Raw genomic sequence first — 26129 nt, 5'->3', positions numbered from 1 at the left:
ACTCTGTTAAAATTCTGTGTTCATTCATTCTTCTCTTGTGTTCATTGAGCATCTTTATGATCATTAACTTGAACTTTTTATTGGGTTGATTGCTTATCTGCACTTCATTTAATTCTTTTTCTGAGGTTTTATCTTCTTCCTTCATTTAGAACATATTCCTCTGTCTCCTCATTTTGCCTAATTGTTTGTGTTTATTTCTATGTATTAAGTAGGTTGGTTACATTTCCTGATCTTGGAGAAACAGTCTTATGTAGGAGACATTCTATGGAGCACAGCAGCACACTCCCCTCTGGTCACCAGAGCTACATTCTATAGTGGTGCCCCCTATGTGGGCTGTGTGGGACCTTATGTTGTGGCAGGGCCAACAACTGAGGGCCCACTGGTAGGTGGGAATGGTCCCCAGCCCAGTTGGCTGCCAGGCCTTTCCTTGTATTGTGGCTGCTGGCCCATTGTTGAGTGGGGCAGGGTCCTGGTATGACTGGTTGTGGGACCTGGGGCTGGTGGTTGAGGCTGGTGCTGGTCTACTCATGGGTGGGTAAGCCCCTACTGCTAATAAACTAGATGAGACCTCCCAAATGGCACTTGCCAGTACCATTGTTCTCCTGGTAAGATGAGCTCCCCAAAATGGCTGCCATCATGTCTATATACACAGGTGGAATTGCAGTTGCCTCCTGCCTCTCTGGGATGTTCTAGCAAGTGGGTCTAACCCAGGCTCCTTTCAAATTACCGCCTCTGCACTGGGACTTGGAGTGTGTGAGATTTTGCGCACACCTTTTAAGAGGAGAGTCTCTGTTTCCTACAGTCCTTCAGCTCTCCTGTATCTAAGCCCCACTGGCTTTCAAAGCCAGATGTTCTGGGGGCTTGGCTTCCTGGTGTAGTACCCCCAGGCTGAGGAGCCTAATATGGGGCTTGGACACCTTGCTTCTTGGGAAGAACCTCTACAATAGTGATTATCCTCCCAATTGTAGGTCACCTCCCCTGGGGTATAAGTCTTGACTATTCTGCATCTCTACCTTTCCTAGCCATCTTGTTTTGGTTCCTTCTTTGTATCTTTAGTTGTGGAAGATCTTTCCTGCTATTCTTCAGGTCATTCTCATTGATAGCTTCTCTGTAAATAGTTGCAATTTTGGTGTGCTCACGGGAGGAGGTGAGCCAAGGGTCTTCCTACTCTACCTTGGCCACACCTCTGTGCATATTCTTTTTAATATCAGCTTGTGATCATGACTAAGTGAAAAGTGATTATTACTTAGGAAACCATTAGTGTGCATTTTCTTTATTATTACATGTACGTAAATCTAGGATAAATGCTTAATATGTCTCTGGAATAGTATCTGATCTCACCTAATACACAAAGGGCAAGACACACTCCCTTTTAATTGGGAAGCAGAAAGATAAATCTGCTTCAATATCATCTCTTGAATTAGAACAGAGAGATTGCTTCAATAATTTAACACTTCTTCTAACTTTAAAGCAAAATGGTGTCATGATGCCAGAAAATTGTATTTAAAAGCCTATTTACATAGCATATGCTAAGCATACATTTTGAGTTTTATGAATTTACTTCATTTAGAAAAGCTTTTGGAATTCTTATTAGACTATCAAAGTGTTCAATTCCTTTTGCCCTTTTTGCTAACTGATGGGTCCCATAAATATTGAACCCCATGAATTGTACTGATTATAGTCTCTGTGCTCAGAATTCTTACTCTTAATTAAGTGGTGATGCTCATAAATTTCTGACCATGAATTTTCCAGGAAGCCACAGTTAGAATGTTTATCAGCCAATCAGATCTCTTAATTTTCTCTTTTGTTTTATAAAATAAAATGTTGCTGCTATATAACATTGAATGTGATGGATACAGAGTTGTTGTTTGTTTGGCCTCCTTTGTTTTTGTAAGCACTAATATTTTGGAAGATAAATAGTACTTGATGCTTCATTTACTTTGATTGTTTATAATCTCAAGGTACTTTGGAAAGTTTATTATGCTATAAAGCTTGAGTTAGCTACAGCTTTTCTGTTCTGATCCAAATAAGCAACAATCGTCAAAACATCAGTAATTCAGAAACATTGTGTCATGGATATAGCAACAGAACCATTTCAGAATGAAACTAATTATTGATTATCCCCAGGGCTTCTAAGATCAAGTATGCCTCAGTAGAGTTAATTATGCCCTCAGTTCTGCAGAGTTTTTTCAATGGCAGGTTCAATTTACTTAGCAAAACTATTGCTTTGTAAGATTTGCAGATGAGTCAGTTAGACGGTCATTAATTGGGTGGCCATTGAAAATGTGGTGCGGCCCAGTTGGGAAATGGTCTACTCCAATGACTAATGTATATTAATGCCAGCATTAACGTCCTTTGAGCTTTTCCCCATGTATCCATGGGAAAACAAATGAAAGAACCATTCAAGGAAAAATAGATTTTGCTGAATTGGTATGTTTTTCTGTTCAGAGATTAACATTGCTTATTGAATGTACCAAAACCACAAAATTTCAGGGTAACATTAATAGTTATCCTTAACTGAATAAAACTAAGTGCTGGAAAGTTCATAATTAATTTTAAGAGTGTTGTATTTTCAATGTTTTTATTAGGTAGGTGATTTTAGTCTCCTTAAGGAAGTATATTTTATTGCCAATATATAAGAATTTTCAAAATATAAGAATTATATTCAAAATAAAAGAATTAAAACATTTTCCATTTTAAATAAATTAGATGGATGGATAGATAGATAGATAGATAGATAGATAGATAGATAGATAGGTTTGAGTCCTTTATTATCTTTATACCTGGTAGTTTATCATCAAATATTTTTTACTTTCCAAGGTCAACTTTGAAACATAAAAACAAATGAAGACTTTGTAGTGGGTTTAGTCTTAAATGTAGTTGACTCTGTCCCAGAGTGTTTCACAGTATATGACTAGGGCATAGTAACATGCAGTAGCTTTTTCACCTACTCAGATATCTTTGGCCTAACTCTATTGGTATAAGATGGTTTTCTGTGTATTACTTCTATCTTGATGATTTTCTGAAGCTTGCATATTTGTTTTGCAAATATTTTCTGAATTGACTACAAAGATGATACTATTATTGACGGTTAACTTCGGTCTTCTTTCTGGCCTCAGAATTTCAAAGAGAGAGATCCTTATTTTCTCTACTATCTGTCAAAGCAAATGTTGAAAAAAAAAAATGAGATTGGCCTTTATTCTAGATCACTCATTACTTCACTTAAAACTGGATTAGCTCTTGCAAACCTAGCCGTAAAGACCAAGTCATTGTCTATGTTTTACTTTTTTATTTTACCTTTTGACTCCCTTCATCTATTTCTCCTACCCTCTCACCCTCCACCTCTGGCAACCAACAATCTATTCTCTGTATTTATGTGCTTGTTTTTTGTTTGTTTGCTTTGTTTATCATATTCCACATATAAAAGAGATTGTATGGTATTTGTCATTTATCTTTCTCTGACTTGTTTCACTTAGCATGATGCCCTTGAGGTCCATTCACGTTGTCCCAAATGACAAGATTTTATTTTTTTTTATGACTGAATAATACTCCATTGTATGTATATACCACATCTTCTTTATCCATCCATCCATACATGGATGGACAGAGGTTGTTTCCATATCTTGGTTATTGTAAATAATGCTGCAATGAATATGAGAGTAAAAATATCTTTTTGAGTTAGGGTTTTCATTTTCTTTGGATAAATACCCAAAAGTAGAATTGTTGGATCATATGGTAGTTCTATTTTTAATTTTTTTTGAGGACTCTTCACACTGTTTTCCCTAGTGGCTGCACCAAGTTATATTTCCACCAACAGTGCACAAGGGGTTCCCTTTCTCCACATCCTGGCCAATACTTGTTATTTCTTGTCTTTTTGATAATAGCCATTCTAACAGTTGTGAGTTGACATCTCATTGTGGTTTTGATTCACATTTCCCTGATGATTAATGATGTTAAACATTCTTTTCATGTACTTGTTTGCCATCCGTATGTCTTCTATGGAAAAATGTCTATTCAGGTCCTCTGCCCATTTTTAATCAGATTGTTTTTTTGCTACTGAGTTGTACAAGTTCTTTATAGATTTTTGAATATTAACTCCTTATCAGATATGTGATTTGAAAATAGTTTCTCCCACTTACTAGGTTGCCTTTTTATTTTGTTGATAGTTTCCTTTGCTGTGCAGAAGTTAATTTCCTGTAATCCCATTTGTTTAGTTTTGCTTTTGTATAAATAGTATTAAGGAGCTTACTGAATTAAATTGTCTAATTTCTCAAGGGTTAACTAAAAAATTAAGGATTTTCCCTTTTCCTCTTTAAGCACATGGTAATTAAAATAATAGAATTATGCTATATCCTTATTTATGAAACTTATTCTGAATTGCTAATATACTTTGCTGAGTAAATTTTTATCCCTACATTACTGCTATTAATTTGAGGCAGTGTGGAAGTAGCACAATCTGATTTTCAAGAAGAATCTCTGTAATTAGTATAATTATAGTCTAAAAGAACCATATAATCAAAAATTGAATTAGGTGAAGAGGAGAAAATATCTAGATAAAAAGTTGGCCTGTAATGTGTGTAAGAATGGGCCTAAAATTTTTCAAAATATCTTATGTTATATTTTGAAAGCTTTATTTAAATTTCTTTGTGGAATTCAAAAGAAACAAACTAGATATACGTGATCTAGCAATCTAATACAAACCTAATATTAGGTTTGCACCTATGGGTAAAATAATTTAAGAAAGCATAGACATCAATATATGATTAGGTTGATATTTATATCACACAAAAATATACCTATGCTGAAGGAATACAGAATAGAGATTCAACCTCCCTACACAAAATCAGGCCTGCAGAATTGGTCTGAGAGATTTTCCCTAATATCATCTTTCAGAATTTTTCAGAGATTTATTTATTTCCTCCCATGAATGCCATTGGTGGCTATAGATTTACAACAGTCCTGGTAAGTGTAGCATCAATATTTCCTAAAGCATGTTCCACTCAACAGTATTTCCAATTATGATAAATGATGGAAGACATGTGATCACATTTTGAGAAACAATGAATTTAAAAAATCAAATATATTTATTTACTAAAGGTCTTCTCTAGGCCTATACTTTTACCACTGCCCAAACTTAGAATAAGAACTTAGAACTCTTTAATTCCATACATTCCTTCCCATATGTTATCTTACTGTATTCCTGTATTTTAATTTTGCATATATCTTAAACCTCTCAAAACATTGAGATTGTTTTAATCAATGTTACTTCTTATTTACCTATACATCTCTCTTGTAGTCTCCCTGCCTGCATTGCCATATTTTCTTGGGATAATTTAGCTTTTGTTCTAGGAATTCCCTTTCATATTTCTTTTGTTTAAGTTTGTAGGCAAAACAGTCTTTCAATTTGTTTATCTATAAACATCTTTACATAGCTATCATTTTGAAGGATATTTTCAAGAAACTTAGAATCTAGGTTGGCCAGTATGTTCTTTCAGGTCTTTAAAAAAATTCATTCTGTTTTCTTTTGGTTTCTGTTGTTCTGATTGAAAAGTTAGCCTTCAGTTTTACTCTTCCTATTTAACAGTGTTATGCCTTTATTTTTCTCTGGCTGCTTTTAGATGTTTTGTTTGTTGCTGGTTTTCAGCAGTTTTTTGTTTGTTTGTTTTTTTAATGATGTAACTAGGTGCAGAGGTCCTTTTATATCTCCTTCTTGCCTTTGTAGAGCTTCCTTAATTTGCAGTTTAATTTTTTTCTGCCAGTTGTGAAAATTCCCAGTTACTTTTCTCGTATTGCTTCTGCCCCTTCTCTCACTCATCCCATTCAAAGATCGCATTACAGCTATATTACAAATTTTACCCATGTCTCATACATTAGGTGTTTCTTATAATTCCTTTTTTCTCTGTGTTTTACATTGGACATTTTTACTCACCTAAAGGCCAGTTCACTAGTTTTATACTTGTTCAATGTGTGGTTAAATCTATCTGTGAAGTCATTTATTGTAAATATTGTAATTTTCAATTCCAAAATATGCATTTTCTATTTTAGTACAGATTTTATTTTCTGGTGATATTCTCCATCTTGTCATATATTTTAGCCAACATACTTATCACAGTAACTTTAAAGTTTGTGTATGATAACTCCAATTTTTTTCTCTTGGATTTGACCATTTGCTCCTGTTTTTTAGTTTGTTTCTTTTGCTTTTTTGTGGATTATTTTGCATACCTGTTACATTTTGACTAAATTCTGGAGATTGTATTTGAAATGTCAGAGCTTCAGGATGATACTATCTTCCTCAAAAAGAAGATGTAATTTTTAAAGAATTCCTGTCAGGTAGTTAGAGAAAAGTAAATAACCTTGATCCAACAAGGTTTGATATAATCTGAGACTGAATTTCAGTCATCCTGAAGAACTTGTCTATTTCCAATTTTCCTTTACTCCTAGAATTCCTCCAGAACTTTCAAATAACAACCTGATATTTCCAAAATATCCCCTAATTGGTGAGCCCCAAACACGTTTTTGTTTCTCCTCCCTGGCCATGCAATTGTCAGCAACTCAGAACTGCTATTTTCTGTTTGTTCCCTTAGTTTCTTCCATTAAAATTGGCAAATTCTTAAGTGAGAAAATGCAATGTAATTTTTCCTTTTTCTTTGGGATCTTTTTCCTCCTAGAGTCTAGCAGACTCAGTTGTTCTCTGATGCTTACAAAAGCAGTGTGTGTGTGTGTGTGTGTGTGTGTGTGTATGTATGTGTATGTATGTGTGTGTTGTATTTGTACAATTTTTAGTTCTCACAATGAGGGTTGTTTTCTGATATAGGCTATTTCTTCATAGATGGGAGGAATCAATTTTGGGTATATTAGATGGATCCAAGGACTCATATGGTTTGAATGCAAAGTGTGAGAAAAAAATGAAATTAAAGATGATCTCAAGATTTCTGGTTTGAGCCACTTAAAGAATGGACTTGTCATTAAATGAGATATGGGAAACTACAAGTGCTGCAAGTTTTGAGAAAAGTATTAGTTATAACAACTGAAGCTCAAGAATAGGAACTGGACAAGAGATATGAATATAGGAGTCATTAGCCTACTGAGAAAATTTAAAACATGTGGCTAGAAGAGATCACCAAGGATATGAATATAAAAAGAGAAACATGGACTGAACCCCAGGGCATTTCAATATTCAAAATTTAGGGAGGGCTTCCCTGTGCTTGGCCAATGGTCTCTGGGAGCCAGTGGGCAGTGGCCCTCACCAGAGACCCTCCAGCAGGCCCAGGGGGACAAAAGTGGCTGTAAATCCAGCACATGCATAAGCAAGTTAAAGGATTTAATATGAAGCACAGAAGCAGATAATGCCAAAAAGCAAGCAGTAGTTGGTACACATTTAGTGAGTGGGGCAGCATTTCCTTCTTCCACTGCTGCTGAGGTGGTAGAAATTAGTTGAATTCAGTATGAAATGGAATACACCAAAGGTATTGGTCAGGGAATTGAAGGTCCTGGAAAAATTAAAGGTAGCACCACCAAATGCTGACCTTGAACAAGGATTCCGAGAAGGAGTTTCAAATGCTCGTGTGATTATGCAGGTTCCAGGGAGAATTGTTGTATCAGGAAATAATGAAGACATTCCACTTTCAAGACCAGCAGATCTTGACCTTATGCAGTCAACTCCCTTTAAACCACTGGCACTAAAAACACCACCTCATGTGCTTATGCTAAGTGAAAGACCACTAGATTTTCTGGATTTAGAAAGACCTCCTCCAACCCCTCAAAATGAAGAAATCCATGCAATTGGCAGGCTAAAAAGAGTGCTCTATGAGTGAAAATGCTGTTTGCCAAAATGGACAGCTGGTCAGAACTGACTCCATGTATAGCATTTCAAATATAGGTACAGTGATTGAAGGAACTTCAGATGACATGACTGTTGTAGATGCAGCTTCATTAGGATGACAGATAATCAAACTAAATAGATGTCTACAACTTCTGGAAGCGGAGAACAAAGAAGGTTCTAAAAGAGAAATGGTCATGTATTCCATTACCGTAGCATTCTGGCTGCTTAAGAGTTGGCTCTGGTTTTGCCACTAGAGGTAACCTCAACTCTCAAAAGTATTGTCTCAACAGCTGGAAATATAAAGAATTTGCCAACAAACAAACAAACAAACAAAACGTTAGGGAGAGATGGAGGAATCAGCAAAGAGCCTGAGGATATGCAACCAAAATGAAAAGGGGAAGACAATGAGAATGTGGTGTCCAGGAAACCATAGAATAAAATATTTTAAGAAGAGAATGAACAACTGTATTATATGCTGCTGCTAGGTCAACAATAATAGAAACTTGGCCATTAGATTTAGAAACATAAATATTATTGATGATTTTTAGAAAAAAACATTGTCAAGGAGGAAAAAAAATCCCTCTATTTGGAGTTGGTTTAAAAAAGAAATTGATGGGACTATTTGGAAGCAATACGTGTAGACAACTGTGCAAGGAATTTTACTGCAAAAAGAAACAAAAATTATCTCAGTAAAGAGAAAGAAAAGAAATAAAGGTGGGCTAGAAATAAAAATGTTAGGCAAGTTGTATATCAGCCAAAGGGGAAGAGGCAGTCAAGACTGTTGTTCAGTTGTTTTTATGTTTTTGTTTTTTTAATAAACTTTATTTTTAGAGCAGTTTTAGTTTCACAGCAAAATTGAGTGGAAGGTAATGAGATTTCCTATATCCTCCCCTGCCTGCACATATGCACAGCCTCCTGCATTACCAACATCCCCAACAAGAGTGGTACATTTGTTACAATCGATGAACCTACATTGATATATCATTATCACCCAAGTCCACAGTTTACATTAGGATTCACTCTTGGTGCTGTACATTCTACTGGTTTGGACAAATGTATAATGACATGCCTCCACCATTATAGTATCACACAGAGTACTTCCACTGCCCTAACAAGCTTCTGTGCTCTGCCTATTCATCCCTCTCTCCCCACTAACACTTGGCAACCACTGATATTTTTACTGTCTCCATAGTTTTGCCTTTTCTAGAAGGTCATATTTATAGTTGGAATCTTATGGAATGTAGTCTTTTCAGATTGAGTTTATTTTGTTTTAATAGGAAAAATAAAAACATGTCAGCTAACGGTAGAACAGGGAAATGATCATGTAAGGCAGAGGAGAGAAAGACTGATATAATATTTTTATGGAACCACTAACAGACACATTATTCACTCATTTAATTCTCACAAAACACTTTAAAGTAGATATTATTACTGTTATTATTACTGCAATTTTATAAATGGAAAGAGGGAGGTTCTGTAATGTATTCAGTTCTACCAGTTTTGGAAACCATATTTATCTTTTTATTCTTTTTAGGATCCAAGAATTTTTTATTGGAGTTTATTATTATTATTATTATTACAATTATTATTCAGTGTGAACTTCAAGTTCCAGTGCTTCCTTTCTATCTTATATGTAGAGGAGATTTTAACTCTCTTTCCCAAATGGATTTATTCTCCCTCACCCTTGTTCCCCAACTCTTCCTTCTCTATTTTGTGAAAATGGTTGCTACAGTTATAGGGTATTCAACATTGAATGGGGTTTAGGAATCATTTAATCCAGTGCCTTTATATAATACAACACACTTTGCAGACTCAGAAATATTGCTATGGTTGTAGAACTGGGACTGAAATCCCAGCTTGAATCCCAATCCAGTTTGTTTTCCTTTATGATGTGTTTCCTTGCCTCATGTCTTAGAAACTGAATTTGACCTTCAAGAGCCCAGCCTGCTTCCAGAGTCCACTGTTTTAAGCCCTCTGCCTACATTGGGCTTATTGTCACTTGCAGATATTTATTCCTGTCATAACTCTTGGTGTATTCCAGGGTCACCTAAATATTCCCTCTATGGCCTTTTATGTTCTTGACCTCATCTTCTACAATGACCTTTTCCTGGACACTATTTTAGTCAATTACTCCATGATCATAATCTAGTCATTGATAGTCTAACTCACTTCTCACCCCACAATCTTATTCTCAAGTTTCCAAGTCTTTGAGCTGGAAAGATAAGAGGCTGTTGTCAGAATCCTCTCACAGTTCTTGACCACACTAGAACCTCCTGGTTATTGTTCTTTATATTTTTCACTCTCTCTCAACCCCTTGTGCCTTTCTTTCCCTCCTTACCCGACTTAGATTTCATGGTCCTGTCGGTGTCACAATCATTGCCTCACATACAGTCTCTATCTCCTTACACCATCTACCATACTCAACAGGAAAAATCTCATCCCCAATTAAATCCAGCTTTATTACCTTTCACTCTACACCCTAGAAGCTGCGGAAGGTCTGGCTGCAGAAACATACAGCCATAGTGCTTGACCACCTTTGAAATTGTTGACAGTTAAATACAGGTGTAACCTTAAGTTTGCCCAGCAATGCTCTTACACTTTCCCATGCCATTTCACCCTCTCACTCTCCAAGACAACAATTTCATACTTTGCTTTCCAGTATGCCTTCCTTCCTCCTCACATTTAGTTTATGATCTTGTTTTCTATTTCACTGGGAAAAGTAGTAGAAATCAGAGCACTTCCACACTCTCCTACAAGCAAGCTCAATTTGCATCTCTACCCATCTATCTATCTGCCCTCATTTTCAACTGATGAATTTTCCTTGCTCCAAAATATTGAGAACCTCTCTATCTGTGTGCTTGATCATCACACTTCTTGTCTACTCAAGAATATTCCCAGAATTTTGCCCTCTTAATCTCTCTACATCATCAGTTTTTTCCTCACAACTTGCTTATTCTCACCATTACTCGAATAACATATTTCTTATCTTCAAGAAGAATTGTTCCTTGACCCAGACCCTCCTGCAACTACTGTACAAAGTATCTGCTCTTTACATAAAAACACCTTGAAAGAGTTCTCTATACTCATTGTCTACATTCCTCTTCGCATTCTCTCCTAAATGCCCGCTTGTCTCCAGCACCTCCCCAAAAGGTTTTTGCCAAGATCAGTGATAACTTAGATATGGCAACATTCAAGGATAAATTCTCAGTTTCTGTGTTATTTGACCTATCTGCAGCATAGGTTCCAACTTCTTGAAGTCCACCTTTACTTGACCTCCAGGATCTCACTTTTCATTATCTTCCCACTGCACTGGCTGATAATTACAGTTCCTTTTGATGTTCTCTTCATTTCTAACTAAATGACCTGGGCTTACTACTTCTTATTTTCTATACTCCCTCCTAAATCAAGATTTAAAGAGGAGGGAGGCTGGATTTAAACTTCTTCATGTGATGCCAATGACCATATTGTACTTGCTACCCATGATGGCCAGTTTATCACAGTGCCACTGTATTCCTGCCAGGCCTTGGACTGACTGGATATGCTGCTTATCTCATTTTGGAAGCATTTGCGTTTCCCACTGCTTCCAACACCTTTTCTGAAAATGAGTTTAATTGGGATAAAGTGTTGACTAAACAACTGAAAGGAGAAAATGAGTTAATTCCTTTGCTGTCTGTATTTTTATTTTGTTTTACAGAACTATAAAAATGGATATAGGGAAGAATGTAAAGTGGTAAAGTGAATTGAAAGCTCTACTTAAGGTGCTGAATGATGGCATTTTTCTTTGGGGACTTAGGAACATGAGCTTTCTGGCTGTATTTTTTGAAGGTGGGATGAAATGTGTACATTCTACAGGTGACTGTGAAAGAGCTTTCAGTAAGTCTTCTAGGGGAATGATAATTTGTATACTTCAGTGCTCACAGTGGTTGATGTGGTGGTTAATTTTTTATGACATTATGCTCACTGTGGCCCAGCCTAAGATAGTCAAACTTATATTTTCTCTTAGTGGAATTTTTCTACATAGCTTAAAATTTTAAACACAATGCTTAATTTCACAGTGACTTTCCATGCTTTTTCTGACATATGGAACCTCTGGCATTACAAATAATTTTATTCAACAGAAATTTTCATTTATTAATATGGTCCTTATTTAACCATGTATAACATGACAAATGTTTGGGTGGAATTTGTCTGTTTTTATTATTTAGCTGTTTTTCTAGCAATGCATTTGCTTTTCTCTTTTACTGTGTCCACCTCGTTTATAATAGCAAGTGTAGCTGCACATGCACGTCCAAACAGACACACATACATATATGCCAATGAAGGAAAAAGTTTTTCACAGCACATATGCCCAAATTGTGCTGGTTTCAGTTAACTACATATGGTTATTGATACGGAAGGTCACACTGCAATTTAGAAGCAGTTAAAAGGTAATGAATGTGCTGAACTGAAACCTCTGCCTAGAAGGTTTTTCTTTTCACACAGAGAAAGTAAATAGATTTGTGTGTCTCTATTATCCCTTGCAGTAATGTCTTTAGGCCAAATGGCAACGTCAAGGACTACTGACACCTGCCTAAAATGCGTGAAGGATATTCTTGATTTTTAATTCCTGCAGTGTTTACATAGAGAGTTATGAATACTTCATTGGTGCAGCAGCATGAATTATCCTGTAGATAGTTATTAAGCATGGACTAATTTAAAAATCAAATTGCCATTGTGAATATCTATTTTTAAAGGCACTTTCATGATAATATGTTTCATAGTATTGAATAATGACAGTCTTTGATGGTTTGTAAGGAGGTGCACTGGGAGTGTGGATTGGACACTTGAACATTTTCCACAGGCTCCTGCATGGCCATCTTATGATGAATACCCCACAGAATGAGGCAGAATAGCCTGTGTGCTTAGTTAATGGCAATATGCCCCAAACACCAACAAAATAAAAATTATGCGTGTGATTTTAGGCATGAAAACACCAGATAATTTTGTTCATATTGAAAAGATGTAGCTAAAGTGTTATCAAAACTCAGGTCCGACTGCTTGCCACTCAAAAGCCAATACTCAAGAGGCAAGGTTGGTGGAAAGGAAAGTTTGCTTTATTCTGGAGGCCGGCAGCCAGGGGAGAGGGTGGACTCGTGTCCAAAGGCCAACTCTCCACTGATAATCACTGGGCAAGAGCTTTTAAAGGGCAGTTTCAGAGGTGTATAGGTGGAGGGAGGGGGCTACATGCAGAAACAGCACAGTCAGCTCTGACAGTCATCTTGAAATTGGTTATGCAGTGGTCTGATCAGCATCATCTTGATTGTTTTTAAGTACAATTAATCTTCAGTTCCAGGGTTAATTTGTTCCCATTTCTTTGAGGCCAGTTCTCAGAATTGTGGCAGCTTATGTCATGGCTACAGTCTGGTCATCATGTAGTTAACTTCTTCGATCTGGTGGGGGTTTCAGTATCTATAAAACAGCTCAAAGGCTATGGCTCGGAATATTATCTATAGCCCTTGAAGAAGAACTAAAAGTTCTTGTCTTTGTTTAATGACTAAACTATTATCATTTGGTCCTGTTGGACTATTTTCCTTTGTGTCTGCATTTTCTCACTTCTGATTAATTTTTTTCTTTGACTAAAGTTTTTCTATAAGCAAATGCAGGCTGAGGACATGGGAGGGGGTGGGGTCTGTCCTGGGAAGGCCCCATAGTGTCCTGCTCCGTTTCAAAAGTGGTACATTACCATTACATTATTTTCATAGAATGAATAGATTTTTATTCTAAGAATAATTTTCTGATTAATCTTATCATTAACTGTGTATGCAGTCCCTATCCAGGGTGTGGTTTATTGTATCTGTTCTATGACCAAATAGAAATTTTGAATATAACTAAAATAATTTAGTAACTATGTTGTCAAATTCAGAACTCTCAGCATAACATCTAGCCCATGGTTCCCATATTTTTATTTTCATTATCTTGTTTTCCTTGTAGCCTTAAGATTAGTTGTCCTGAATAATGTTCTGGTCAAGAAAAGATAGATTTCTTCTTGAAAAAAATTATGCCACTTTTAGGTGAATTGCTTAAAAAGGCAAACAAGAAAACAACATAAAAGAGCTATTTTAAAGGTCACGTTGCTGACAAATTGCCTATTTAAAATGGAGAGTCACCTACACTGTGTCATAGTTCTCCAAGTCCTACTCTAAATTCTATTTATGACTTTGTACTGCCATTAGACTTGCCACTGGCAGCAATCAATAAATATAGATAAAAAATGTCAAATTATTGGTGTCTATTGATGCCACTTAAAATGTCCCCTAGAACACATGGTATTAACTGTTGCATTCTCTCTCATTTCAGGATCTGTATCCTTCACATTTTTGACCATTCGTTTATATAAACCTCACAAATGTTCATTTTAACTACACAATACTTATTTTGGCAAGCAAGCATTTATAGAGAGTCTACTATGTGCTGGAGGTACAAATAGGAATTACAGAAATCCATGTCTTCAGGAACAGGAAGTGTAGCAGGAAATATTTAAGTAACATTTTAACACTATCTGTGCTCTTTTAAATTGTGCATAAAAATCTAGTTAAAATATAACTGTTTAAGTCGAAAAATTCAGGTTTTTAGCAAATTAATAAATTTTTATTGAATTTAATCTCATGAAAGTTTAGTATCAAGCAAATACAGTAAGTCCCCTACATACGAACCTTCAAGCTGCGAATTTTCAAAGATTCCAACGTGTGTTCCATCAATGTCAGGCATGAGTGAAATTGCAGCTTGCTCTCCTTCTCCTACTGATGATGATTCTTCAGCTCTACCATCTCCCACTTCCTCTCCCTCCTCCAGTCAGTAACTCTTCTTGCCTGTTCACTCAATGCCAGCCCCTGTATGCCAGCTGTTATACTATACTACTATACTTTTCAAGGTACTGTAAGATTAAAAATGTTTTCTTTATTTTTTGTGTTTGTTTGTTTGTTTTTTATGTATTACTTGTGTGAAAAGTGTTATGCACATATTACAGTACAGTACTATATAGCCGATTGTGTTAGTTGGGTACCTAGGCTAACTTTGTTGGACTTAACAAACAAATTGGACTTACAAATGCACTCTCGGACGGGAACTCATTTGTATGTAGGGGATTTACTGTATGTTGTTTTAGATTCCATAGCAGGATTTACCTTTAATTACCTGGGTAATAGGAGTGGAGTCCTGGATTTATAAATGTTAGAATATGTACACTGAGCTGCATTGTCGACCAGGCGAATAATTCCTCAAATTTGAGTCAGCTTTGAAGAATTATTTCTAGGTGAAAGGTCTTTCTATGTTTCATTTTTAAACAATCAGTGGACACTAGTGGTCAAAAAGCAATCTTATAATGCCATTTCTGATAAATATAGCTAGGAGATATTTGCCTTTTTTCAACATTGCTAACAGGTTCTTCAGGAATAGGTCCATGGTTGACCTCACTTTGCTTTACCTAAAGCAGAGCCATTTCCTTTAAGTTCACACATTTGCCCACACTTAGTGTGTTTTATTGTTTTGAATAGTTGCAAAATATCTTTCTCCCAAAGAATTTTGAAAAATGAAAAAAATAGAATAAATAACACATTTAGCAGTCCCAAAGAGTAGGTTAAATAAGGGCCAAGAGCAGAAAAACAAGAAAAGGTAATAGGAAAGTTATAATAGTCATCAAAAAGAAGTGATAATCAAAGCAAGATAGATAGATTATCTATCTATCTATCAGAATTCACAGCATGGTTGAAGTATAAAGGAATGTGTCAAGAGGAAGGACTGGGACTGGATAGGCAAAAAGAAATTGCTTGGGCTGAGAAACATTTGAATGCTCATTCATTAAGAAAATTTAACAACTTTCCCTCTTAGAATGTGTATCCTTCACTGGACACATGTATTTCCATATGGAGAAAAATGCAGAGTAATATTTTTTTTTGCTTTTGTTAAGACTATGAGTAGAATACAGTGATGAAGAACATTAACATTTCTGATCCTGACATAAATTAGTTCATATACCAAGTATTTAAATTCCCCAAGTTGAATTTCTTCATATGAAAAATAGAGACAATAATACTTATAACCCATAGGAATGTTGTAGAATTAAATGAGAAAATATTAATAAATCACCTTGCTTGTGCCTCATAACTATTATTGTTTCTTTGCTCTTATTGTTTTCCATCCAGAAATAAAGGGTACTACTATTTTATACCCCATGCTGCACACATCCTTCTATGAATTTATTATTCCTTCAGACAAGGTACTATCCAATTGTCAAGGGTAGCAACTTTAGATCCAATGATAGAGTCAATTTTCATATATCTCACCTGGTCACCTGTTTTTTTGTTTTGTTTTTTTTTAATAAGTTCCTTTTTTTTTAAATTTTTGGCTGTGTTGGCTCTTCGTTTCTGTACGAGGGCTTTCTCTAGTTGTGGCAAGCGGGGGCCACTCCTTATCGTGGCCTCTCTTGTTGCGGAGCACAGGCTCCAGACGCGCAGGCTCAGTAGTTGGGGCTCACGGGCCTAGTTGCTCCGCAGCATGTGGGATCTTCCCAGACCAGGTCTCGAACCCATGTCCCCTGCATTAGCAGGCAGATTCTCAACCACTCTGCCACCAGGGAAGCCCTGGTCACCTGTTTTTGAAAGTGTATACCTTCAAAACCAAACTAATAGTTCATTTATAACATGGTCTGGAGAGAAAATGTCTTCAACAACTGACATCTCTCAAGGTCCCCTGGAGGATACCTTTTGTAGTGGCAATATGTTCATTAGGATATCTAACAATATTATATATGTATTATAGTTTCCAGAGTTCAGATTACAAGACCAACAATTGGTTTTCATGGAGACTTGCAAGAAAACATATGGACCCAGTATCTAAATTTTATACTTTGCTGGACTAATTCAATAAAATCATACTTATTCATACAATTTAAAAATAAGTAAGGTACTTAATTTTGAAATTAGTAATACAGAGAATGCTGATTCAATTAATAGAAAGGAGAGCCTACATCAGTTTTTACCGAGAACACTGGCTCTTCAAGATACTCAAAAACAGAATCTTTTGCTAATTAATTTTGGAAAATACTGTGTAGTCTATTCATGCTTTAGTTTCACAAAGTACATTAGTATATAAAATCTTCAAAACCTGAATAAATAAAGCATTTAAACTTTACTAATATCCTTAATAACTAGAGGTGGTTGGTTTGGGGATTGCTGATCTGAGTTGAATCATTGAGGTCTGCCTAAATTCTCTTATCCTCAGCACCAAACATTCCTCAACTGATGTTGTGACTTTGTTAAATTAACATTTATTAAATAGAGCCTAGGAGTGACAGGATGCTGGAAGGTGAGCCATGGTTCAACAAAAGAAAGCAAATGGAAAGTGAAATTGAGGTTTATTACTCAAGTCCTGGAGGAGGTACACTGCACACTTCGAGGGACGAGTCAAAGCAGGGTCAGACAGAGAGTGGGACAGGACCTGGGACACATACCTGTATTAGGATCTGTGTGTAGAGTTTCTTGGGGCTCCCGGGTTAAGGGTAGATTTGTCAATTCAAACCAAAAAGTGTGGGATTTTGGTGAGCTTCCTAAGAAGTCTTATCTAAGGGATGCACAAGAGGAAGGCCCTGGGAGGTGGGGGAGAGTGCTTATCACAAGGGCATCTTGGGAGAATCACATCAGGAACTTACATTTGTGACTTGTGACTCTGTCCATTGTCTACTTGAGGGAGGGGCTAGTGTTCAAGGCCCCCGTAAATCACTTGGCCACACAAAATGGATGCTAAGGCAGTTCAGCTTAACTCTCAATTAGATGTACTTTACTGAAATTCTTCACATTACTATTTATATACCTCTAAGTTAAGATACTATGTTTCTTGAGGATGTCAGTTTGAATGCAAATGTTCACTGGAAAGATTTCTTTTAGCAAGCATTATCGTTGTTGTTCTTGTTGTTGTTGTTAGTTTTTAGAAGACAGCAAAGCCATCTGAGAATAAAATACAAGCTATAAAATAGTAACACATTTACTTTCCCAAGCTGGAAATCTTGGATTTATATACAAGTATTCTTCCATCATCTACTGCATTCCATCAACCTCCACCTTTTATTGATTGTACCTCAGACATCTCTAGCGTTGTTCTGTAGCCAGCTGCTATTAGCTCAGCCGAGCTGATCATGTACACCTCTTCCCAATCCTGCATTCAGTGATAATGCAGTTTGAAGTTAATAAGGTAGTTTGTAATTGGCCATGATGTGGCATTTATATACCACAGAAGTAGGCAAATGCTACAAATCATGTGTTGTTTTGAGCTAGTTAAACATTTACCAGCACATCTTTGCACTCTTCTCCTCCTCCTACTCTGCATTCTTATAGCTCAGTGGTAGTTCAGGCCTCCTCATTTCTTAGATGGAATATTGCAACTTGGGCCTCATCATTTGAGTATATTCTCTACATAGCTGTCATATGCTCCTTCATAAAAATATAAATAAATTAATGAGTAAATAAAATATTTCTTCATTTTCTTTCCAGCTTGATTTTTCAGTCTCCCTGTTGTCTACAGATATTAACTCCTTAGCATACCTTAAAAGGCCCTTTTTGATCTGGTAACTCCTCCATTTTCAGTTTTGTAATTTTTCTTAGTGACTTTGAACTCCTTTTCGTAACTCAAATGGCCCTGCTTGTCCAGTCTAACTATTTTCTCACCCATTTTTCTAACAGGTAGGATCCTCATCTTTCAAAACACTTGAAATATCATTTCTTCTGTCAAGTATTTCCTTAATAGCTTGACTTAGGCTATTCCTGAATAGCCTTTCTGCTTCCACAATTTAATGTAGAATTTTAAATTCTCATATACAACTGATTACACTGAATTTTAATTATATATTAATATGGCTGCCCTCTCCACTGGATTCTGAGTTTACTGGCACTTGATAGGTGTATATTGCTGAATTCATGGTTCTAAAACCAAACATTCTCACTACTGATAGGAAGTTGGAGGAGCAGAGAAGGAATGTTGAGGACAAACTTGACAGACCTTCTCTACAACTTTATCCAGTACTAACTCATTATACCATATGATGAAACACAGAGAATTTGTATGATCAAACATTCCTTCATAAAATAAGCAATCTCTTTTAAGACATAGGCATTTAAACTGAGTTTACAAGAGATTGTGAAGTGAGAGTTACTAATGCAGAACCAAATTACTTTAGAGCAGGCAAAACAGTGGATGCTTATAATGGATTCTTCTAGTCATGTTCATTTGAAAAGCTCATATTTTCAAGAAGAGAAGGGAAAGTGGGTTGGTAGGAAGATCAGAACAGGATTTCTCTTTTTAATCCAGGATTAATTCTATTATAGGGTGAGGGTATATATTATAGCACATGGTGAATATTGATTCATAACCCCATTTAATGTGATATGACACACATGTTTAAAAGCAATTTATTTTAGCTGCTTCCAAAAGCTGCCTGAAATCCTATTAAGGAAAGGATCTCTGAAGAAATACATCTTACTTGCTGTAAAAGGTTTATAAATACAGGTATCTCAGAGTGATCCTGCCTCTACAACAAACGTTATCTCTAATGCAATGTTATGCTGAACAGTCATAAGCTGCTTTACTGCCAACTCTACAGAAAATATATTTGGAAGAACACAGTGTATCTGTGCCTGTGACACTTTTGACTAAATAGAAAATTGTGTATGGAAGAGAAGAAAGATCATTATCTAAAGTGATGCTCATTCATCCAGAAAATATTTACTCGACATCCCTGTTAGGCCACATACTGTTTCAGGCCCTTAGGATAAAACGGTGACTACAAAGAGGTAGAATTCTTACTCTCTCTGGAAGACAGATATTAAATAATAACAATAACGATGTACTATTAAGGCAAACAATGATTCTTTAAATGCAGGAATCGATTGAGTGTCATAAGAACTGAAACTATTACAACATGGCGGGCTTTTTAGGAGAAAAATATAAAGTACCAATAAATTCTCAGGTGGAGTAAATCAGAAGGAATGCCAGAAACTAAGAAATTCTGACGTTTAAGTTTCATTGACATCACTATCCACCTCTATTTAAGTGTATATAACAAAGCAACCTGATTTAGAGAGTATCACTCTGGAGGACCAGGGACAGTATCAGGAAGAGCAGCTCTGATACCATAAGTGACTCTTGATGAAATGAAATACAAAAAGATGTGTAGTAGTTAACTGAGGGGGTAAGCAGAGGGTAGAGGGAGAAAGGATAAACATTCCAGAATGCATAAGCTCAGTGGATGGCAGTGTGATATTGGAGAGCATGGTGCTTTCTGGGGAAAAAACGTTGGGCAATTTGACCAGACCACAGAGAGAATAGGCATTGTGGTGCCCAAGAGCTGGAATATTGATAGTGGCCAAAACATAGTCATGCTAACTTATGGCATCATTTCCACCTCTCCATCCTACCCTTAAGAAATTTGTTTAAAATATAAGTAGATTAGGTGTAGACTAATTAGGGTATCTCCCTCGGTGGGAGATGGTCTTGACTATCCCTAGGATCTAAGTCTCATGTATTTCTACTTTTCTGCTTTTCCTTTCTTCAATCTACATGAATGTGGACTTGTTTGAATTGTATTATTCTGTTTTATTTCTATTTTTTATTTAAGGGAGTGTGTGTGTTCTATTTTAATTTGACTTGTTTTGCAGAACTCTCTCTAGATCAGTGATTCTGAGGCTCCTATTTTCTTATTTTTACCTGAGTTAGCAAAGTGTCATTTATTTTTATCCTGCAAATTTCAGGAGAGTGGAGTGTCATCTTCATTGATAGAACACCAAGCATTGTGTTGTATCTATTTAAACCCTTCAGTACTAATGTTTGAAAAGAAATAGGCATAGTTTCAGTCTCTTCCTTTAGTATTGAATTTAGTCAGATGATTCAGTTTTCATATTTCCAGAGATATCCTCTAACTGTTATACTTATCAGGATTACTTAAACTATATAAATTTTCTTTACTCAGATCGCAAATATGGGAACTTACAGCTACCAAGCTTTAAACAAATTTTTGTGAGGTTTAATGGAATTAAACTATTTATTCATTCTTTTGTTCATTCTTTCAATATTTATTGTCAACTTACAATTTTCTTCCTACTTTATTATATAGAATCTAGTGCAAAACACATCATTATTTTATATGCCAACAAGAAGTAAAAAATAAATGCTTACAATTATATTTTAAGGTTTCACCAAGAGCAAGAATAATCCAGATTTTAAATATATTAAAATATGAAAAAGGTAGAATAATATAGATTAAATATTATAGTATTGATTTTTATGGTATAAAGAATAATGTTCCCATTTCTGATAAGTACATAGGAACACCTAGTTCCAAATTGAGTTACTTTATTTTTCTCAAAGCCAGAGAGCATAACGAAGAGATATAAAACAAACAAACAAAAATGCAAACCTGTTTCTAAAAAACCTCAATTTTCCTCCTTCTGTATATGTCCTTTACTATTCACACAAATCAATTCACTTCTGGACACCAAATGTGTGGGAGGACTTCCCGAAGGCTTTTTCTTTAAAGCTAACAAATACATGTACATTATATGTATGTGGTCAAGAATACCTAAGTACAGCTGCTTAGCCAGAGAAAACTGAAGAGATAAAGTAGATTGGGTGAGACTAGACAGGACAAACATAGGGCAGATCTTGAAATTATATCAAATATTCACACCTGGAAGGAAATGGCCCAGCCCTGATTGAGAGCTGGTATGAACAGGATTGACAACAAACAAGCAGAGGTACGGGTATGGGAGTGAGCAAAAGAGAGAGATAGAAATAGAGGCAGACAGAGACAAACTGAATGAGAGTGAGCATGTAACATGCCTAGGAAGCACAGACATGCATATTTAAGAAACTACCACTATAAAAGAGAGAATTCTTCCTTTGACAGCAAAGGTAGTATCCCTTGATGTCCATAGGTCAATGATGAAGAACTTATGGAAATTCAAGGACCTTTTTAGGAGCTATCCTAAGTTGGGTTAGAAGCTGAGAATCATAAATGGCCTGGCTTCACAGAAGCACCATTAGTAAAGAAACTATCTCTTATTTTAGCTACGTAGGAGGGAGCCCATTAGATCATGAAGAAACTGAACAACTTACACTGGTCCTTCACACACTTCTCAGAATTCTTCATTATTGCTGATTTAGGAAAATCCATCTTAGAGGTAAATGACCCAAGAAAGCATAAAGACTATTTCCAATCAGATATTGTTAACAAGAAAAAAGTTGCAAAGGAGAAGGAGGAAGGAAATTAATTAAATAAAACAAAAGCAGCAAAATATCCCTGAAGATGAAGAGAAATTCTCCCACATAGAAAAAAAAAATGTGACACAAGAAATTTGTGACCCAAATATAGAACACTTTTTTATTATCCTAATGAAGCAATTATAACTATGAAGGAAGACTAGTTACACAAATAACAATTATAATGAGAAAGAAAGCAGGAAAGGATTCTATAACTACACAGAGAAAATATGACCAGATAGCAGAAGACTGTAGCCAAATAACAGATGAGATGAACCAGGAACAACAAAATTAATTTAGATGCAAAAAACGTACAGTGAAGTACATGAAGGCTTCAATGTAAGCTGTGCCCAAAGTATATCACAGATGTCAAAAGACTATAGAAAGATATAGAAAGAAAGCAATTGATAGAGAAGAGTAGCAAAGAAGATGCAACATACTCATTTGCAATTGCTGAAAAAAACCCAAAACATTGGAACAAATGAATTTTCAAAAATATAAATAAAAATATATTTCCTAAAATAATAGAGACCATCAGTGTCCATATTACACACACACACCCACACAAACACACACACAGTATTCCTATAAAAATTGACCTAGAACTGCAACCTATCTTAGTAAACCAATTCAATCCCAGGTAGGCTATTTTATAACTACTATCAGCCTGCTGAATCTGCTTCAAGAATACATGTTTTATCTAACCTTTGAATAATATATTTCAGCAGCAGTGTGTGAGTAATAATTTAACTTTCCAAAATAAATATCTTGAGCATATCTCAATGCTACATTTTCTTGTTATTTTTCTATCATGTTCATGATACAGCTACAGAAAACTAAGCTAGCACCTCCTGTTCAAAATCTAGTGTTCTTCCATATCTGATTGTAATACATAAAACATATAAGGTGTCAGTATCACACACTGGAACAACAAGCTTTAAGAAATCAGGCAAAAGATGTTGTAAAGAGGACCAAAGAGATTTCTACTCTAAGATAAAGTTGGAATTTCCACAGAAAATAGGAATTTCTGGATAAAATCTAGGGAAGTTTCTTTCCCCAAATTTCTGTTCATATGAGCTTTGAACAGAAAGCTCATATGGTTGAGCTTTATGTTGACCTCTATAATTTTTAAAGCATAATTGGCTACTTGTGCTTTGGAATTATTATTCAACTTATTAAGGTTACATATAAAATAATTTAAAATAACTTTCCTTAAGTTTTCCAGTCTATCTTACAAGCAAATTATATTATTTAGAAATTTGGTTACATTTAACTAATACCTTTGTTTATTTTTAAGTCAATCAATTAAATGTTTTTATATGTTTTAAACTATATTAAGTCTTTAAGTACTGATAACACTTGGTCCTTTTTGAAGTCATTATAAATGAGGCTGGTAGCAAAATCCTTGTTTCTTGATTTCAAGTTTAGTTTTACCTAATTCTTGGGTAACTTCTTTCAACTTCATGTTCTGTATAAACCTGTAAAACCTGCTTTTGTTAATTAATAAAAAGACATAGTGCTGAGAAGCCATGTTTTTTTTTAAATTACAGAAGGTTAGAAACTTGGTTGTTTAACAACATCCTATGTGTAAGAGTGGAATACTGTATCTGACTCTCGTCTGAAGGATCTGAGCTACTTTGAGAGATACACTCAGTTTCTAAACCATGTTTAAAACTTCAGAAAGGGATTTCAGGACACAATATTTCACAACTTTGTAATTCTGTACTGAATCTATTTCTCAGTTGAGGTCTGACGGTAACCTTTTTCACACAGCCCAGTCTTGATTTGAAATTATCAAAATGCGGCTTTGTAGAAATTTTACCTGGACTTGACTCTTCTGCCAAATCCCATTAGATAACATCTTAATTTGTAAGGTGGAAGACGAAAAGCATGTCATGATTCCTCCGAAACGGATTTTTAGGGGAATTTCTGTGATATTTCTACTGCTTAATTCACCACTTGATAGAGCTCAACTATATTTAAATTTGATCATTTTCTGAACTGTTAAAATATTTTTCTGGAAACACCACAATACTTATTAATATTTAGATTACATCCAGTTGGGTTATGGTCATTCCAAGATGAGTTTTCTGTAACAAATTTAACAAATTCATTTAGCAAATACCATTTAATATATATTTGAACACACAGAAGGCACAATTTTATATGCTTCAGATACATGTAAAATAGTCACCAGGTTCATAAAATTTTACTGGTACAAAGAAATACACTATAATTTGTGACTATAAATGTGATATATTAAAAATTATTAAGATAAATTTCTATAAAGCAAATAATCTTAATTCTGTCCTTTAAAATAGCAATGTAATAATAGCTTAAGAATCAAAAAAGGAGAAATTACTATTAAATCATGGAACTTACTCCTGGGAGAAAAACTGGCACACAGATATACATTCTCATTAATTTATTCTTTTTTTTTTTTTACTCTGAAAAAGGCATAACCAAGCCTAAACTCTTAGCATAATATTTTCAGAAAACTACATTTTTCAGTCATTGCATACTGCAAATAAATGAAAATTACTGTGATAAGAAATTAAAATCTATGTTCATTTTAATTTAGTACTACCATCAATTACTGAGTTTAAAATGATCTTTTGCTGGAAAAATAATGTAACTGCCCCATAATAATGACTAGAGAGGGGCGACTTCAAGATGGCGGAGGAGCAAGATGTGGAGATCACCTTCCTCCCCACAAATACATCAAAACTACAACTACATCTGGAAAAACTCATACAGAACACCTACTGAATGCTGGCAGAAGACCTCAGACTTCCCAAAAGGCAAGAAACTCCCCACGTACCTCAGTAGGGCAAAAAGAAAAAGGGAAACCAGAGACAAAAGAATAGGGATGGGAACTGCACCTAGGGGAGGGAGCTGTGAAGGAGGAAAAGTTTCCACACACTAGGAAGCCCGACTGGTGGAGACTGGGGTTGGAAGGGGGGAAGCTTCAGAGCCATGAAGGAGAACGCAGCAACAGGGGTGGAGAGGGCAAAGTGGAGAGATTCCCACACAGAGGATCGGTGCCGACCAGCACTCACCAGCTTAACAGGCTTGTCTGCTCACCCGTCGGGTCGGGTGGGGGCTGGGAGCAGAGGCTCCAGCTTCGGAGTTCAGATCCCAGGGAGAGGACTGAGGTTGGCAGCATGAACACAGCCTGAAGGGGGCTAGTGAGCCACAGCTAGCTGGGAGGGAGTCCAGGAAAAAGTCTGGACCTGGCTAAGAGGCAAGAGACCACTGTTTCGGGGTGCACGAGGAGAGGGGATTCAGAGCACTGCCTAAACGAGCTCCAGAGATGGGAGCGAGCCATGGCTATCAGCGTGGACACCAGAGACGGACATGAAATCCTAAGGCTGCTGCTGCAGCCACCAAGAAGCCTGTGTGCAAGCATAGGTCACTATCCACACCTCCCCTCCCAGGAGCCTCTGCAGCCCGCCACTGCCAGGGTCGCATGATCCTGGGACCACTTCCCCAGGAGAATACACAGCGCTCCTCAAGCTGTTGCAACGTCACGCCAGCCTCTGCCACCTGCAGGCTCGCCCTGCATTCAGTACCCCTCTCTCCCCCAGGCCTGAGTGAGCCAGAGCCCCCTAATCAGCCACTCATTCAACCCCGTCCTGTCTGGATGGGAACAGATGTCTGAAGGTGACTTACACGCAGAGGCAGGGCTAAATCCAAAGCTGAAGCCCAGAAGATGTGTGAACAAAGAAGAGAAAGGGAAATTTCTCCCAGCAGCCTTAGGAGCCGCGGATTAAATCTCCACACTCAACGTGATGTACCCTGCATCTGTGGAATACCTGAATAGACAACAAATCATCCCAAAATAGAGGCAGTGGATTTGGGGAGCAACTGTAGACTTGGGGTTTGCTTTCTGCATCTAATTTGTTTCTGGGTTTCGCTTATCTTAGTTTAGTATTTAGAGCTTATTATCATTGGTATATTTGTTTATTGATTAGGTTGCTCTCTTCCTTTTTTATTTTTTTATATATATACATATACTTTTCCT

The 26129-nt window shown here is 36.2% G+C and overlaps 1 pseudogene; it reads left to right on the top strand.

Annotated features, from left to right (window-relative positions):
- The first annotated feature begins 392 nt into the window (after positions 1-392).
- LOC133087120 (mitochondrial fission factor-like) lies at positions 393-8076 on the top strand (annotated as a pseudogene).
- The last annotated feature ends 18053 nt before the right edge of the window (positions 8077-26129 follow it).

This window comes from Eubalaena glacialis, chromosome 3 (genome assembly GCF_028564815.1).
Source record: "Eubalaena glacialis isolate mEubGla1 chromosome 3, mEubGla1.1.hap2.+ XY, whole genome shotgun sequence".
NCBI lineage: Eukaryota > Metazoa > Chordata > Mammalia > Artiodactyla > Balaenidae > Eubalaena > Eubalaena glacialis.
The sequence above is the reverse complement of the archived record's forward strand: the minus strand, read 5'-3'. Positions and strand labels throughout refer to the sequence as shown.